The 16624-nt window shown below is 40.8% G+C and overlaps 1 protein-coding gene across 6 annotated transcripts in view; it reads left to right on the forward strand.

Moving 5' to 3' along the window:
- LOC308481901 (catenin delta-2) overlaps positions 1–16624 on the forward strand; it is a 221982-nt gene that overhangs the window by 13031 nt on the left and 192327 nt on the right. The window lies entirely within an intron of this gene.

The raw sequence follows: 16624 nt of genomic DNA on the forward strand, positions 1-16624 counted from the left end.
GGTTACCACTTTTGCAACAGAGTTGCCTCTTTAACAACAAAAATCAGAAAAGTGTTTTGGTGCTCCTCTGTGAAATCTTCTGTGAAAATACTTTTTTTACAAACACATTGCATGCATTTGATCTAATAATTAAAGGAGATTGTATTACTATTTTTGGATTATTTTAATGATTACCCATTAACAAAGAAAATTACTGTTTGGTTGTCTGTAAAGATTAATAGTTTTGTTTAAAAAAAAAGCTACCAGTTCAGCTGGAGTAAAGAGAGTGAGAATGTTTCTATTATCATAGGGACATTTAATTCAGTGTATAAATGTTTGAGCTGGGATTACCAAAGTATGTGCAAAAGACCCTTATACAAAAAGAATGTGACTGATTTACTTCCATTGGCAGGTGGTGTGACTTTCATGGTTTTTATGCAGAACAAATCTTCAAAAGCTCAACATGCAGGGGTAAAAAAACACACACAAAAAGGTTCATTCACTATTAAAAAAAATCCCTGATGCATTCAAAGTTTTAAACTTTGATGGCAAATTCAGTAGACTAGTAGCTTATGTTTCTACTTGGAATCTGAAAAAGTTGGGTTTCATAGCTTATGATTAAATTTCACCTCTGTTTGCTCTTGATGTCTCTCATGTTCGGTTTGTGAATGGATCAGTGTTTAACAGTTCAGACGCATAATTATTAGCCGTGTTTCAGGATTCGGTTGAACGTGGGTGGAATTAAACTGTAGGTGGAGTAAGGGTGCACATGCAATCCAGTCCCCAACACCCCATGTTTCTCTTCTGAATTTTGCAGGGTTAGTGCAAAGGTCTGAAGGTGATTTTTTAAAGCACATTCAATTGAGCACACTTAGAAACCTCCGAGTTTGAGGTGGAGTTTTCATGTATGCCCCTGCCCTGTCCTCATGTCCATGTGAATGCCTGAACACAGTTATGGGCTCAGTATTGTTTAAAATGCATTTTTGCATGCAGGAGAAATCTTCTTGACAATTAACAGCTTGCCTGTATTGTTAGAAAATTGTAAACTGCCTTGTGCATAGTAATATAGAAAGGTGGTATACGAATTAAAAGTGAAAAATAAAAATATTTTGGACACTAGAGAGAGAATAATATTAGCAGCCATGGATAAAGAGAACAGTCAAGTTACAATGCACATTCCTATTTCCGTCCAACATTGTCTTAGGCCATTGTTATATAAAAAAGATCAGTGCCTCTGTACTATTTTCCTTGTTTTATTTTACAGTGTTCCTTGATATTTTGCATATTTCTCTTAATTTTTGCGTAGATCTTCCTTTCCTTGGAACTTTTTTATGTTGTGCATAAAACTCTTTCCATAAAGAACGACTTCTTGTAAGTAATAATACAGTGTGCTAAAGTTTATGAAGCTTAATTTGCACACCTGCGCAGATACTCATGACCTTTTGAAAAAAGGTTGCGGCTAACACATATTTGTAACACCACTTTGAAAGATCCTTGTTCTATTTTGTGCTTTGGCAAAGTTTTACCTACATTAACAGCTAAGAGAGGTTTGGCCTTAATTCAGATAGTTCTTGTCTCTTCTCTTATTTTAAAGGCTGGTTCATTTGTTGACGTGAAACCCTTACGTGATCACTTTATAGTATTTATGTTGTGAAGTATTTGTGTGACCAACGCTTCATGTATAAAATTCAGTCTTTGCTGTGTTCTGTTTTGTTACGTCTCTAAGGGGAAAGGAGATAAATATCCTATATTCTCTGCGGACCATTAATGCTTACATTTGTATTGCTGCTATCTAAAAAAAAAAAAGCTGTGTATATTATCCACCACTTCATTATTTTTTATAGGAAAAATGGAATTCATTATGATAAGCAGCAATTAACACCTTTATTGCCATGAAAGTGACGTGAGATTAAAATATGGAGCGAAAGGCTTTGCTTTTTAAGATAAACCAAGATGTTCCTGGGGAGCCCTTAAAATATATCTGTTTTATGTTCTTTTTGGTTTATAGGGAAATAATATGGGAGATCACTATGAGGTCAACTAGAACATAAACTGTAGCGTGTCTCCTACTTGCTTAATTTTAAAACAGTATGCTAGGAGGATTCAGGTAGACATAAATAATGGCGAAACAGGTCGTTGTGGGAGGAGGTGGTTTTCCTCTGTGGCTTTTGGGTCCCTCCTACTTTCCTGCTCTTGCCCATCATGTCCTTCAGAGACTGACAGATTTGGCAGAACAAGGCTGCACCAACCTTAAAATAGCCTTTTTTCAATTAACAGCTATTCGCCGCATCTACCCCTCAGGGTAGATATTTCTTATGCTGTCACTTGTTCTTAATGCTGTAGAGTCTGCACAGCTTTACAGGCACCTATCAGTACTTATCCAGTCACTGAATGCTAGAAGGAATTTGGCACCGTATTCCTACCGTTTGTGCCAGGGCAACAGCTCAACAACATGTAATATCCTGTTTTGCCCCATTGCATTGAAGCAGCAGTTGTGTATCCCAGCCAAAACACTTATTTGGTGGCATAATTATGAAGGAAGGCTGGGAGGGAAAACAAACCAATTTAAATATATAGCTGTGAAAACAACAGTAGAGTTTCCTGGCAACTTGTCCAATTCTCTCCTATGTATATTCCCTCCTTCAATTCTGCCACGTGTCTTTTGGCTAGATCATACTTACTTGAGGAGTAGCAGACACTGCTAAAAATCAGGGTGGATTTGATGTAAATCAAATCAATTTAAATCAGTAGTCAGTAAGACTTGATTTAAATCACTAGTTAGTAAGACTTGATTTATTTTATTTTATTTAACAGAAAAACTCATTCTTGCTGGTATCATCTTAATATTTACAACTAGATGAAGGTTTCATTTTTGGAATAATAAATTTTCAGAGTAGTTTTTACAGTTATATCAAAAATTACTGATTTGGTTATACTATTAGAAATACATAGATGGATAATTATGAAATTATTGTGAGGTTTAATAAGTTAACTGTTTATATTTGGACAACTTTTCTGCTGTACTTTATTGGAAGGAGAAAAATAATCATTTCCTTAATAACAATTTAAACAATTTATTTAACTAAAGCAATAACATTATAGCATATGTATCCATGATTGTTCACTGATGTGGTTCAACTTAAAAGAAGAAAAAACTTAGACTGAGTTTTAGCACACATGAAAAACTTAAAACAAATCCTTATTTCCTGATGAATAGCCTTTGGACTAAAATGTAACCTAAACAGAAAACTTATCTTTAGAAAGATTTTTCCTCCAAAAGCATTTTATTTTTAAAATCCAATTTAATTTTTTTAAAAAAATCTGATTTATTTATTTATTAAAAATCAATTATTTTTATCCACCCTGCTAAAAATATAAAAGCATACCTGTCAGGGCTGCCTCAGGTCTCAGCTCACAAAAGACCAACGCCTATCTCTTCTTATATACAAAAGTGTTTATTGCAGTTCATTGTTTGCTTCACATCCGAGGCGTGCAGCCCTACGTCTGCTAGGCTTAGACCGCTGAAGTCCCCTCTGAATCCGTCCCTCCCCTGCACCAGTTTAAGAGGCTTGCGCTGCTCCACCTCTTTCTCTCTTTCCTTTTCCGCAGGGTCTTTCTGCCCGCTGGGGTTTCGCCCCTCCTGGATTCCTCTGACGCGGAATCAGACTGCTCTTGCCCCCTCCTGCGGGCTTTGGGACCTGGCCCCTCCTCCGGGCTCCCTGTACTTCCGCGCGCCTCTACATTTGAACTTGGCGCACGCGCCCAACCTCTAACCTTCCTTTTAACAGCTACACTACTCCCTTCACTACTCCCCTCCCCTTCCGGGAGGGTGGCTTGCTCCGACCTCCCTCCTTTCTCTGCTGCCGGAGCCGCTTCCCCTGATACACTGAAACCTCCACCCCCTTCGCTGCACTCTGGCGGGGAGGCTGGTCCTGACGCCCAGCTGCCACTTTGGGATCCCCCGCTGGCCCCCTGCTCCTGACACGTCCCCCCTGGGGCTCCCCTGGCCTTGACCACCGGCGCCCCCTTCTGGGAATCCTCTGATTCGCTGGAAAGACTCATGGAATCTCTTGAGTCATTGTCATCCTCTTCCTCGCTGTCCTGGGATTCATCCCCATCGCTCTCCATCTCCTGCCTACCCTGTGCCTCTGTCCCTGAACCCCTGACAATACCACAATAAATAATTTAAATCCATTAGGAGCAGGAGAACAGCTAGGGAGGTGGTTGAACCGTTGAATGACAAGGGAGTCAAAGATGTTCTAAAGGAGGATAAGGAGATTTAAAAAAAAAAAGGTGAGTGAATTATTTGGCTCTGACTTCACAGTGGAAGATATAGGACAAACCCCTGTTTCTAAACTAACTTTCATGGGAAGGATGTCTGAGGAACTCAGGCAAAAGCATTGACAGAAAATGATGTTATAGGCTTTATAGGTAAACTGACAAAACACCGTGTCTTAAGTGGCTCCTGCCTGAGAGTTTTTAATCTAAAACTGCTCATCTTCTTACAAAAGTTTGTAACTTGCCCGTAAGATCAGCTTGTGTGCCTGAAGAATGGGAAGTGGCCAGTGTAAAACCAGTTGTTTTTTTAAAAAAAGGGAGCCTGGAAATTACAAGTCGACTATCTTAATATATTTTATGGGGAAATGGGTGGAATATATTAAGTTGTGGGTGAACATATCAGACGACACAGCGATTCTTCAAACAGCTCTTGTTTATTCACAGGCCAGAACAGAACTGAACTGAAGGGTTCAGCCAGCCTGCTTATATAGAGCTCCCCTAGAATGCAACAGTAACCATTTTCTATCCAAGTAACCATCCAATCACTGAATGTCACTTTCAATCCCTTATTTGCATATGCAGACCTGAGTGAAAACTATCTACAGTATCCCCCTGCTGGCCCAGGGTGAGAACTTCAGTACATAACAATGTTGTTAAAGATAAAACTGTATATAAAAGAACAAGACTTGCTGAATGAGAGACAGCGTGGCTTCTTCGAGGGTAAGCCCTGTCTCACTAACATATTAGAGTTATTCAAGAATACTGACAAGCATATGGATAGGCGTGATTCAGTTGGTATTATCTACACAGACTTTCAAAAAGCATTTGACAAAGCACTTCACCAAAGACTCCCAAGTACGCTTAGCAGTTGTGAAATTAGAGGATAGGTACTAGTATAGATCTGTAACTGGTTAAGAAATAAGAAGGAAGTAGGAAAAAATAGCTTCTTAAACAATTTAGGTCCATTGGACACAGTAGAACGTTTTGTTTTTTGTAAGCATGCATAGAATTGTGACTTGTATTTTATGAAGAAGAGGAGGAGGAGTTTGGACTTGATATCCCGCCTTTTACTCCCCTTAAGGAGTCTCAAAGCGGCTAACAATCTCATTTCCCTTACTCCTCCACAACAGACACTCTGTGAGGTGAGTGAGGCTGAGAGACTTCAGAGAAGTGTGACTAGCCCAAGGTCACCCAGCAGCTGCATGTGGAGGAGCGGGGAAGCAAACCCAGTTCCCCAGATTACGAGTCCACCGCTCTTAACCACTACACTGCGCTGGCTCTCTTAGTACCTCCCTTTTTATTTCCTAGCACTTGGTTTCAGATTCAGCCATGCAATTCCGTTGTCCTCTGGCATAAAGAAAGATCACACGGGCCAATAATCTGTTAATAAGGGATATAATGAAACACTAACATCAAATAGTTGCATATAAAACGTATCCAATGACAGAGAAAATAATTTACAAAGGTGCTAACAATGAGTTCTAGACAGTTTTAAACCTGTAAATGTAGCACAGGTGGGCTCATTACTAACAACAACCATGTCATTCTTTTCTAACGAAATCATAATTTTAAATATTAACAATATGCAGAATTCATGATAGCATTCAAAATATGTCACAAGTTGGGATGCCAGGAAAGTAAATTTGATGATTTAAGGAGTGCTCCCAGGTGAACTTCTTCACCGATGAAAATCACAATATATATGCAGGAAATGCCTAATGTGCAAATTAGGAAACATTTCTCCATCTTCTGTAAAAGAGAATGTGCATTGCCTGCCATGCTCTATAGTCTTAATTCAGCTTGTGCAGTAACCAACATATGATGATTTAATCTTAATCAGTGTTGTGTTTGCAAAGCCAATATAGAAAAACCAGAGCTCCCAATATAATGACTTTCCTGAACGTACTTTAGAAAATAATATGCTAGAAAGATAAACATTTAAGAAGCCAGGAACACGAATCAAAAAGTAACATTGTGGGTAGGTGTTCACCTTCCATGTGATAAGAATCACTTGAGGGAACAAGAACGGCCTCTCTCCCATGTGACCTTCCTCATGTTGAAGAAGTTAACTTCTTCTCTACTCATGTAGGCTCTAGGGCTGGGCGATATCTGGTTTTCAACATCGTGATATGTCACCATCTAAGCATCATGATATATCACAATGTCTGGAATAAGGAAATAACTATGTAGAGGCGAACATTGTAGGGCTGGGTGATACCTGGTTTTCAGCATCATGACATATCACCAGCTGAGCATCACGATATACTGATATAACACAATATCTGAAATAAGAATGGTGCTATGTAGAGGCATTGGATGGCTTCACAGTTTTTCACACATTGCGATTTTTGCATAGCGCACGCGTGCACACACAAACATCATAAATATATTGCCAAGTCAAAAATTATGACACCGAAATCACAATATGGACTTCAAACCGGTTTTGGATGATATATCGCCCAGCCTTAGTAGGTTCTCTGTGCAGACCTGAGAGTGCAGAGTTCTGAATCATCTGAAGAACTTACATGAGTAAAACAGGCTCCCCACTGCACAAGTTACCCCGCCAAAGCATGGAAGGTAATGGGGACACGACAGAAGGAGGGTGGCCTGCTGTCCTCCTCAACATGATTCAGATTGCACGATTGCATGATTCAGTGGTGGGGCTGAGAGTGAGCGCCTATCTAGAGCGTCTGTGTTAAACAAATACTGATTGCTGAAGCAGCTGACAAACCATAGCAGGGAAAGCAAAGACTTTGGAGTTGAAGGGACCTGGATACAACTGTGCATGTTGGAGGAAATTTCTGCCCCAGTTAACGTAAGTGAAACGTCCATTGCGTATGTTGAGTGTATCTGAAATTACACTGACGTCTTGCAAAAGTGGTAGGCAAGGAAGGCAAAATAACAAACATATTTTTGAATTGACTGTTAGTGTTGTCTTAGAACAATTATGTACAAAAATATTTTTCCCAGAAAAATGAATATAGTTTTCATTGATTAGTTATATGTTTCAATCAAGTGCAGTGCTATGAATTTTTTTCCCCTTGCCAGAAGATTTCATTAGGATTTTCTTTAGAATCAAAATTTTGGGGTCATAGCTTTGAACTCTTTTCTAAAGCCTATAGAAAGAATCCTGTAACTTCTGAAGGTTCTCCTTCCCTTAAGCCTGAACTTTCTCAGAGGTACTACGGTGAACAGATCAGTTACTTCCTTAAGTGCTCAGTTGTAGTGGCATTACTTTATTTTCTGAGCCCTTTGATTTCTTGTTCGCAGCCTGCTTTCTTTAGACTCTAAAGATCCAAACCCAATGCTTAAGCAAACTCGCTCTTCCTTTGTATCGGCTTAGCGCTGGGTTCCTGCTTCAAAGGCTGGTTGTTGGCTACGTTGGGAGCTGCACAAAGCAGGCTTTGGGTGACCCCCACCCTTTTGGACAAGCCTTGCCTTTCCCTGCATATCAGCCTGGTACTTTCTCTAAAGCAGGCTTCTCACTTCTCCTTTATAGCAACCATTATGCCCTTTGGACGACCAAAACCTAAAAAGAGTAAATCTGGTCTGAATTTTTGAGGGGAACTCAGAAATCTGTTTAGTGCAGGGAATATGTGGTAAGTAGCAGCTGTGATTTATTGCTATTTTTATTTTAAAAACACACATTTGTGCACCATTTCATTGTAGGCTACTTTCTTAGATTGAACCCTCTGACCCTATAAAGCAAACGTTGTGCTGTCCTTGGAAGCCCTTTAATAGTCTACTGAATTTAATCATGGAAAGTCTTCTCCTGTAGTGTTCATTGAATAGTCTTATCACTCCCCAAATAGCATATGGGCATAAGCAGCCTCTTCCAACAGTGCTGATCTAGACACACTTCCTTAACTGCTTTATGACACTTCTTTGAGTCCTGTTGAAGTCTCTGGATACCTCTTTTGATGCTTATGGAAATTCACATTCGCTTCCAGGATTACCTGTTAGTCGCACTTCATTACTTCTTGATTGGGACAAATGATATTCAGGGAATGATGGAATCAGTGAAAATTGGGTGAAGTGCTTGCACAAGCTGGAGGGCACTGAAGGCTGCTCTGGGGAGGAGGGTTGGGAAGGTCCTGTTGCATGAGAGGACCTCTTCTCGTGCAACTACCAGCCCATTACAGGGCCACTGCAGTTATTAAAGTTATGTGACCTTTTCTTCATATTACCAATGAGTTAATGTCTAATCTAAACTTGTGTTTAGACTGGAGTGTATTGACTTGTCTAATTGCAGCATCATGGAACATGAAATCATGCCAGCATTACATTAATATCACTACAGCATTGCTGGCAGATCCATATTTTTGGACTGCGCTGTAAAAAATACTGGTCTACATCAAAGTTTTTGCAAGCTACACTGCGTCCATATAACTTGCTCACCTCCCTCCTCCTCCTGGTTTGCCACTTGTCCATTAACAATTAAAGTTAGATGCCATATCATCCAATTAATAGTTTTTTCCTGGGGAGAGGGAATGCCTGTTAAGCTGTTTCAAATCTATAGTGCAGATAGCAGACTTGGCAGCTTCAGCTATTTTTATCTGTTTCTGTATATTTGCATTAGGAGAAAATAGCACTATAACTAGCTGCCTGGCTAACTGTACTGCTGCTTTTTCCCCCCTTTTTGCAAAGTCTTTTAAATTCATTTTACGAGGTATATAAAGCTGAGAGAATGGTTAATGGCAGATGAAAATTTAAAAATGAAAACCAAAACTATAAATAGGCGTGTAGAATGAGTATAGGTGCACATGGGTTAAAATAACAAAAGTCCCAAGTAAAGAATATTAGCGTTATCTGATTATCAAGTATAGTTCCAGATGTTCAAGGCTTGTTGTGACAAGAGTTGCCTTGAAAATGGCGGTATAGGTGGTTTGTATAGGTGGTTAACTACTTCTGAGACATTGATTGAAGAAGATTCACACACACACAAACAAACACACACACACAATCCCAAAACCATTTATTTACATTCGTCTGTTCATTCATCATTAGTTTTGTACTTGGAGATATTGTCTGCTTCAAAGACATCTGAACTTTTAGACTCCAAAGATCCAAACCCAGCACTAAGTAAGCTCACTTTTCATATGCTGGGTTCCTGGTTTGCCTCCTGAATTTGTTGTAATAAAAGCACCTATTCTTCCCCTTCACGTTTGAGAGCTGAGGAAAATGGAGGACAAACCCACCCATTTTCCTCTCCTTACCAGCTGTCACAAGCAGTGTTCAGGGTCCTTCAGTGTCTCTTATAAATAGAGAACATACGTTTGCCTTATCTTAGAAAGTTGATAAACCAAGGGTACAAAAGTCCACTGAATAGTACAATGCAATTTATAATGTTTTAACTTTCAAAGTGCTTTTAAATGTGTGTGTGTGTGTTTAAATTTTGTCCTCACAACATATTTCAAACAATTTGTTGATCACGTTTATAGATGAAGAAAGCCACTAATAAAGACTGTGGGGCATGATGAGAGTTTGGTATCCAGTCTTCATATGTCCATTTGACATCTGTCTGTTGGTTCACAGAGTAACAACAGTTCCTCACAGTAAAAACATTGGAGGAAAATGAATATGTTTTCTTGTTTAAACTAAATTAAATAGACTTCCTTGATGCTCTTAGTCAGGCACCCCCAAACTCGGCTCTCCAGATGTTTTGGGACTACAACTCCCATCATCCCTAGCTAACAGGACCAGTGGTCAGGGATGATGGTAATTGTAGTCCCAAAACATCTGGAGGACCGAGTTTGGGGATGCCTGCACTAAGGGCCTTGTTTATTTTCATGTTACTTATCTGGGAGTAACCACTTTAAGACTTTTTACCGTTTTGACTTTTCATTATATATTCACCCTGCAAATTTACTAGAAAGGTATTTCAGAGTTCTAAAAAAAAAGAAGGTTAAATTAATACTCCCATTCACTTAGCATACTAAGTGGATAAATTTGTGGGTGCGTAAAGCTCAGGTGCTGCTGTTCCTTAAATAGCCAGATGGTAGCTTTTGTAGGTCATTTGATGGGATGTTTAGGGAACTGAGTATGAGCGACACACTGGGGAAAGGGTAAACCTTGTAGTTAGAAACATTTCAGAAGCATATATGCATCTGTTTCTGAGCAAATTGTAGTAGTGATGAACAATCGGACTATGGAATACAGAAACAAAAAGCTGTTGGCTATGCAGCCATTTTAAAATTCCATCTAGGGGGTGATTTGTAGGGTCAGCCCTTTAATTGAGGTTGGGTAAGTGTTGACATATTGAGTAATAGATTCTTGTTCTTTAACTGTGTTGATGGAATCAAATAGATGAGGTTAAAAAGTCTCCTGGACTTTTTCTGTTTTTTAAATTGGGAAGGCCTTGGTGTAAATTCTTTTTCACTCAAAAGGAAAATTAAGTAAGGGGAGAAGATGTGTAGCAATTAGTTTTCCTTACTAGTGAATACCAGTAACAGTGTGCTTGGTAAGGCAGAGCTGCCTTCTCAACACTGGTGTGTCGTTTACTGCTTGTCTGAATGGGGCTGAACAGCCGAAGGGAGTGGGCTGTTCAATATATGCTGTTCATTTTCTTGAAGATTGCAACAGCAGCAGTAAAGGTTCTTCCTCATCTACCTGTTGTATATGTAAGGGACCCCTGACCATTAGGTCCAGTCGTGGCCGACTCTGGGGTTGCGGCGCTCATCTCGCTTTACTGGCTGAGGGAGCCGGCATACAGCTTCCAGGTTATGTGGCCAGCATGACTAAGACGCTTCTGGCGAACCAGAGCAGTGCATGGAAACGCTGTTTACCTTCCCGCAGGAGCAGTACCTATTTATCTACTTGCACTTTGATGTGCTTTCGAACTGCTAGGTTGGCAGGAGCAGGGACCGAGTAACGGGAGCTCACCCCGTCGCGGGGATTCGAACCGCCAACCTTCTGATCAGCAAGCCCTAGGCTCTGTGGTTTAACCCACAGCGCCACCTGCGCCCCGTTGTATATGTACTTGAATGCAATTATGGGACTGGTGCTGAAATCTTAGGAGACCCCCTTTTTTGCCACAGATGTCAGCATTCAGCCAGCAATCTTCTATCAAGCCAACTGGGTAATGTTGAAGTTGCCTTGGTGGAATCCCCTTAGGATTATTTGAGAGTCATATATCATGTATTGTTCTAGAGGGGGGGGGGAGTGTCAGTTCATGTAGATGTAGGAGGGGAAGGAGATGAAAGTGATAAAAAGCCCAAAAAGTCAAGTTCCAGCCCAGTCATTGGCGCAATTTTTTTTTTGAAAACCAGCAGTCACCCTGTTCCCTAGATGCAAGGTATATGACTTGCTTCTGGACAGAGATCTGTTTAAGGTTTAACTGTACAGTATATGGTTTCATTTGCTTTAAGTGTTAACATTATATAGTTGCATGATATTTTAGAATGGAATCGGTATTCAAACTGTAGTCATAAAGTGATTGAGATGGTGACATGGAAGATTTCATTTCAAGTACATCTAAACAAAGAGACAAATATTTCACTGTAGAAGAATGTCAGTACGTTCCTGAGCAAATTTCCTTACTTGTTTACTTTTTTTACCCTGCTTTTCAGACAGTTGTCTCCCAAAGTGCCGCACGTCAGTAATAAAAGAGTGAGAGACAGGCCCTGCCATCAGGTTTGCAAACTAGAAAGACAAGACCCACAAGGGAAAGGGAAGGAAGGGAAAAGGTGCACTAAAATTCACACCTAGCTTTAAATTGCATGAATGTTCATTGCTTCCTAAGTTTGCATTATTTAATTTGATATTGGGTGTCTTGGAAGTTAAAATTACCCTCCGGCCTGTTAGAATTTTTGATTTCACCCTCTCAAGCGTTTCTCAGTTTAAGCAATTGCCCTTGCCCCCAGTGTACATGCCTTTATAACAGACATTCTTCAAATGTTACAATTGCCCCCCTAGAGATTAATACTCTTTGAAGGTAGCACTGTTTATGTTGTAAGTGTAGGTTTCTGAATAGCCAGATGCTTCTGGCAAGGAATAATTGCCTCCAGGCAACCAGGCTGAGAAATGTCTCTCTCCAATCTGCATATATACCCCAGCCCCTTCCAGGCCGTGCAAATTAGCACAGCTGTGTGTAAGCAAGTGAACAATAAAATATATGTGTAGGTTAGTAACTGTTGTGGAAGGAGAAAGCTCGGAGAGCCTGCTTATGACTTTCCTTGAACAACTGTCTTGTGAGGTAGGCCAGTCATGGCCAAAGACTATCCCGTGTTGTGGCTACCGTCTTCCCCTCTTAATACCTGCAGTCCCAAATGGGAGGAAATTCTGGTAGGTCAAAACAATTGCTTATAAGGGGGCTCCGAGACAGGATGTCCTGCATTTGTTGGTCAAATCCTTCTCAATTTAATAGGAAAGACACGGCTAGCTTCCAGCTGTCTCCCTCACCCTGGGGTTCAGCACAGCCTGCTCTTTCCCCCTGTGAAATTCCACCTTTTCAAACGGGTAGGATGCACCCAGAGCCAAGGAGATTACACTAATCCATATTGTTGGACATAAAGACACTTGGACCTCAACAGCTGAACTGTACAGAGTTTGATTAAGAATAAAATAAGAAAAGGAAGACAACAAACGACTGGGCAGAAGAATACTGAGAATGGGATAGCTGAAGTTTATCTTATTCTGATCTTGCTCCTTGCAAACAGGTCTCATGATTAGCACAGCATAGATGGCAGACGAGAGACAAAAAATGTGGACTGTAGTCCATATTTAAGGGCTCAGGACCCGCATGGTTGCTGAAGGACAGTTGGCGCTATTCAGCATATCATAGGACATACTCTTAACAGCTTTCAATGGTGCGGGAAGATATCCCCTTCTCAGATCCAAAAAAGTTGCAGCTATCTGCAGTTTTAGAAATTAGCCAGGCGCGTTTTGCTACTGACATGGGTCCAGTTGTGACTAGGCAGAGATTTGTGGGCCGAGTACATTTCCGAGCACAATTCAAAGTGTTGGTGTTGACATTTAAAGCCCTAAACATCCTCAGCCCAGTATACCTGAAGGAGCATCTCCACCCCCATCGTTCTGCCCAGATGCTGAGGTCCAGTGCCGAGGGCCTTCTGGCGGTTCCCTCACTGCGAGAAGCAAAGCTACAGGCAGAGGGCCTTCTTGGTAGTGGCGCCTGCCCTGTGGAATGCCCTCCCATCAGAAGTCAAAGAGAATAACAACTACCTGACATTTAGAAGACATCTGAAGGCAGCCCTGTTCAGGGAAGTTTTTTAATGTGTGACATTTTAATGTATTTTTTATCTTTGTTGGAAGCCGTACCAATTCCGTTTCTACTGTGTATGTTTCTCCTTGCATACTGGGACAAATGAATTATTGTAAGAGCAAGGTACAGTCAAACAATGTAGTTGAGATCATAGACTTGTAGAATTGTAGGTTTGAAAGGGACCCCAAGGGTCATCCAGTCCAACAATCCATTCTGGTGACCGTAACCTAGATTTAAAGTGTCCTTTGGCACCTACCTTATATATTTGAGTTTCTAACACTGGCTACCTGGTGATAAGCTTTGCCAGGATTTCTTGACCTTCCCACCAGGTATAATTTAATATTTCCCTACCAGACAGGATTTAATAAAGAAAACTTCTGGATATTAGAAGGCACGTGCCTTGTCCACTAAGTATAGCAGGGGAAGGAGACTAGATATATGTCACAGTAACTTCTTTGGAATGATTTGCAAGAGTGTTGAGTTGTACGAAATGCGATGAAGCTTTTTCAGTGCCGGGTTGCAGACTAAATACACCTGTATGAGCTGCAGCTATTCCATGCATGTCATGCTCGCAGCATAAGTTATGATCCAGCAAGCTAAAAACTACTGAGCATCCATTCTGGCCTATTAGTTACCCTGCCCCCACCTCTTTCTCCTACACTCACCCACCCCCACCCCATTCTCAAACAGGCAGCAAAAGCAGGAATATTTACTAATCTCCTTACATGGCTAATGGTCCTTCAGCTGTGAGATTCTTCTCTGGGAGTCTGCATGTTCATTCAGTCCCAGTAAACCATAGTTTGGCTTACTGTGCCATGAGAACCAAACCTGTTTTGGCTTTGGTGGAGGAGAAGGACTTCTTCTCAAAAAGGAAGATGAAAGATTAATTAATCCTGTGCAGAAAATTGTTAAAAGCAGACCTCAGCGTTTGCAGTTTTGGACTCTAGTAGTGAATTTGGGATCTAGGTTTATTGTGAACTCCCCAGGAAGTACATCTGTCAGTTGCTAAATCATCGTCACAATCAGTGCTGTTTTTTTAGAAATAGAAGTGAATACCTTCTCTGGCAATTGCGCTCACCTGAAAGGTGCCGGAGTTTCAGTGAGTTCCGGCTGAACAAAAGCCCTAATCACAATAATCATCAGTTTATTTGTATGCCACTTGCCTATAATAGTGCTCAAAGTGGCTCACAACATACCAAATGACCAATAGTAAAAATAGCAATTAAAAAAAAGAGCAGAACAATGATAAATAATCTTAATGTCAATAAAGACAGTAAAGCCATACAAAAACAGTACAAATAAGCTGTGCTTCTAGAGTTCTGTTACGTTTCTTTTTCCATGTAAAATAAAAATTCCAGGTTCTGTGCAGGATTTTTAAAGGAATTTTCCTCACTGCATCTATTAATTTGTATAATTTTAAGGCATGCTTTTGGTTTATACATACCACAAATGGCCCAATGTTAACCAGGACCTAATCCCTCCTTACCAATTCACAGTTTTGTGTGCAATAGGCTTCAGGGATTGTCCCTTCAAAAAAGGAGACAAGCCAAGATGAAAGAATTGCAAATAAAAGGCAGGGTGGAGAATCCCATGGTGTACTTCAACATATACACATTAAGATTACACTAGTGTTAAGTGGATTCTGTAACCTCCCCTGTGAGAAATGGGAACTATTTTTGCCCGACAGCTACAGAACTCACTACCTGTAACAAAATGTTCTTTCCAAGTTACTAACAGGGTAGCTGTTAGTTTGAAAAAGAAAAGAAAAAAGAAAAAAGAGAGAGAGCAAGATTAAATTTAGGCAAGTACAGTATGGGTCGATACCCTTTTATTTCACTCATTTTTCTAGCTCTGCTTGCTATAGAATAGCATGGGAGAAAACATGCTTCTGAAATGTTCTGCTAGCACAGAAGGTTAATGGATGTTTTCAGAATTCAGATTGGCTTGTCACTTGAGGTGCTTGCTTCAGGTTATATAAAATCTAATGTCTCATTAACTTTGAATGTCTTGCAAAGGAAACTTGTATGTGAAAGAATAACAAGGGCCTGCCAGAAATAAAAACGGAGATGCGCAGCCTCCATTTCCAGCACACACAGCATTGAACAAAATTGCAAGACTCTTGGTGACTTCAAATATACAAATGTTTCATTGAATTCCTGCCCCGCCCCCCAGACATACGTTGTTCAAAGGTTTTTTCCGAGTAATCGGCAATTTACGTTCTCAGCATAATAACAATTTTTAAGTGTGTGTTCCTAGAGAATTTGGCTGAAATACTCCATAGAAAAGAAACAGCCATTCCTTTCCCACTCCTGTGTACAAATTTGTGTAAAGGTAAAGGGACCCCTGACCATTAGGTCCAGTTGTGGCCAAGTCTCGGGTCTCGCTTTATTGGCCGAGGGCGCCAGCGTACAGCTTTTGGGTCATGTGGCCAGCATGACTAAGCCGCTTCTGGTGAACCAGAGCAGCACACAGAAACGCTGTTTACCTTCCTGCTGCAGCGGCACCTATTTATCTACTTGCACTTTGACGTGCTTTCGAACTGCTAGGTTGGCAGGAGCAGGGACTGAGCAATGGGAGCTCACCCCGTCGCGGGGATTTGAACCGCCGACCTTCTGATCGGCAAGTCCTAGGCTCTGTGGTTTAACCCACAGTGCCACCCACGTCCCACACAAATTTGAATACATGCATGTATATTTTTTGAGATGAATGCAAGCAGGTATTTGTCTGAAGGCATCTCTAAAAGTAACACAAGTTAGCTTGCTAGCTGTCCAATGGACCATTCTCACATGAAAGAGATGTGTGTGTAAGGCCATTTTTACATCCTTCGCTATTTGCATTCAGCATCTAAAGCAGTGGCAATTGTGTGTTCAGACCCAGAAACCTCCCCCCTAAATAAATTCACACTTGACTCAAATTTTTGGTTTGGTTTTTGGCAGAATTTAGGCCACAACTTTATTGATTACAGAAAGTGACTGGTTGCAGAGGCTCTGGTTTGACTAGCTCCCTGCCATGCAGGTAGCACTGAGCCAGGGTTCCAGCATAGGTCAGCCAAGGGTGAACACCTGGATAAGCGAAAAGCCGGGAAGGGGCTAACTCCGCCACCCAAATGTCCCCTTGGACTCAGGCACGGGCACAACCCCCTCTCAG

This window comes from Podarcis pityusensis (genome assembly GCF_964106645.2).
Source record: "Podarcis pityusensis genome assembly, chromosome: 7".
In the NCBI taxonomy this organism is placed as follows: domain Eukaryota; kingdom Metazoa; phylum Chordata; class Lepidosauria; order Squamata; family Lacertidae; genus Podarcis; species Podarcis pityusensis.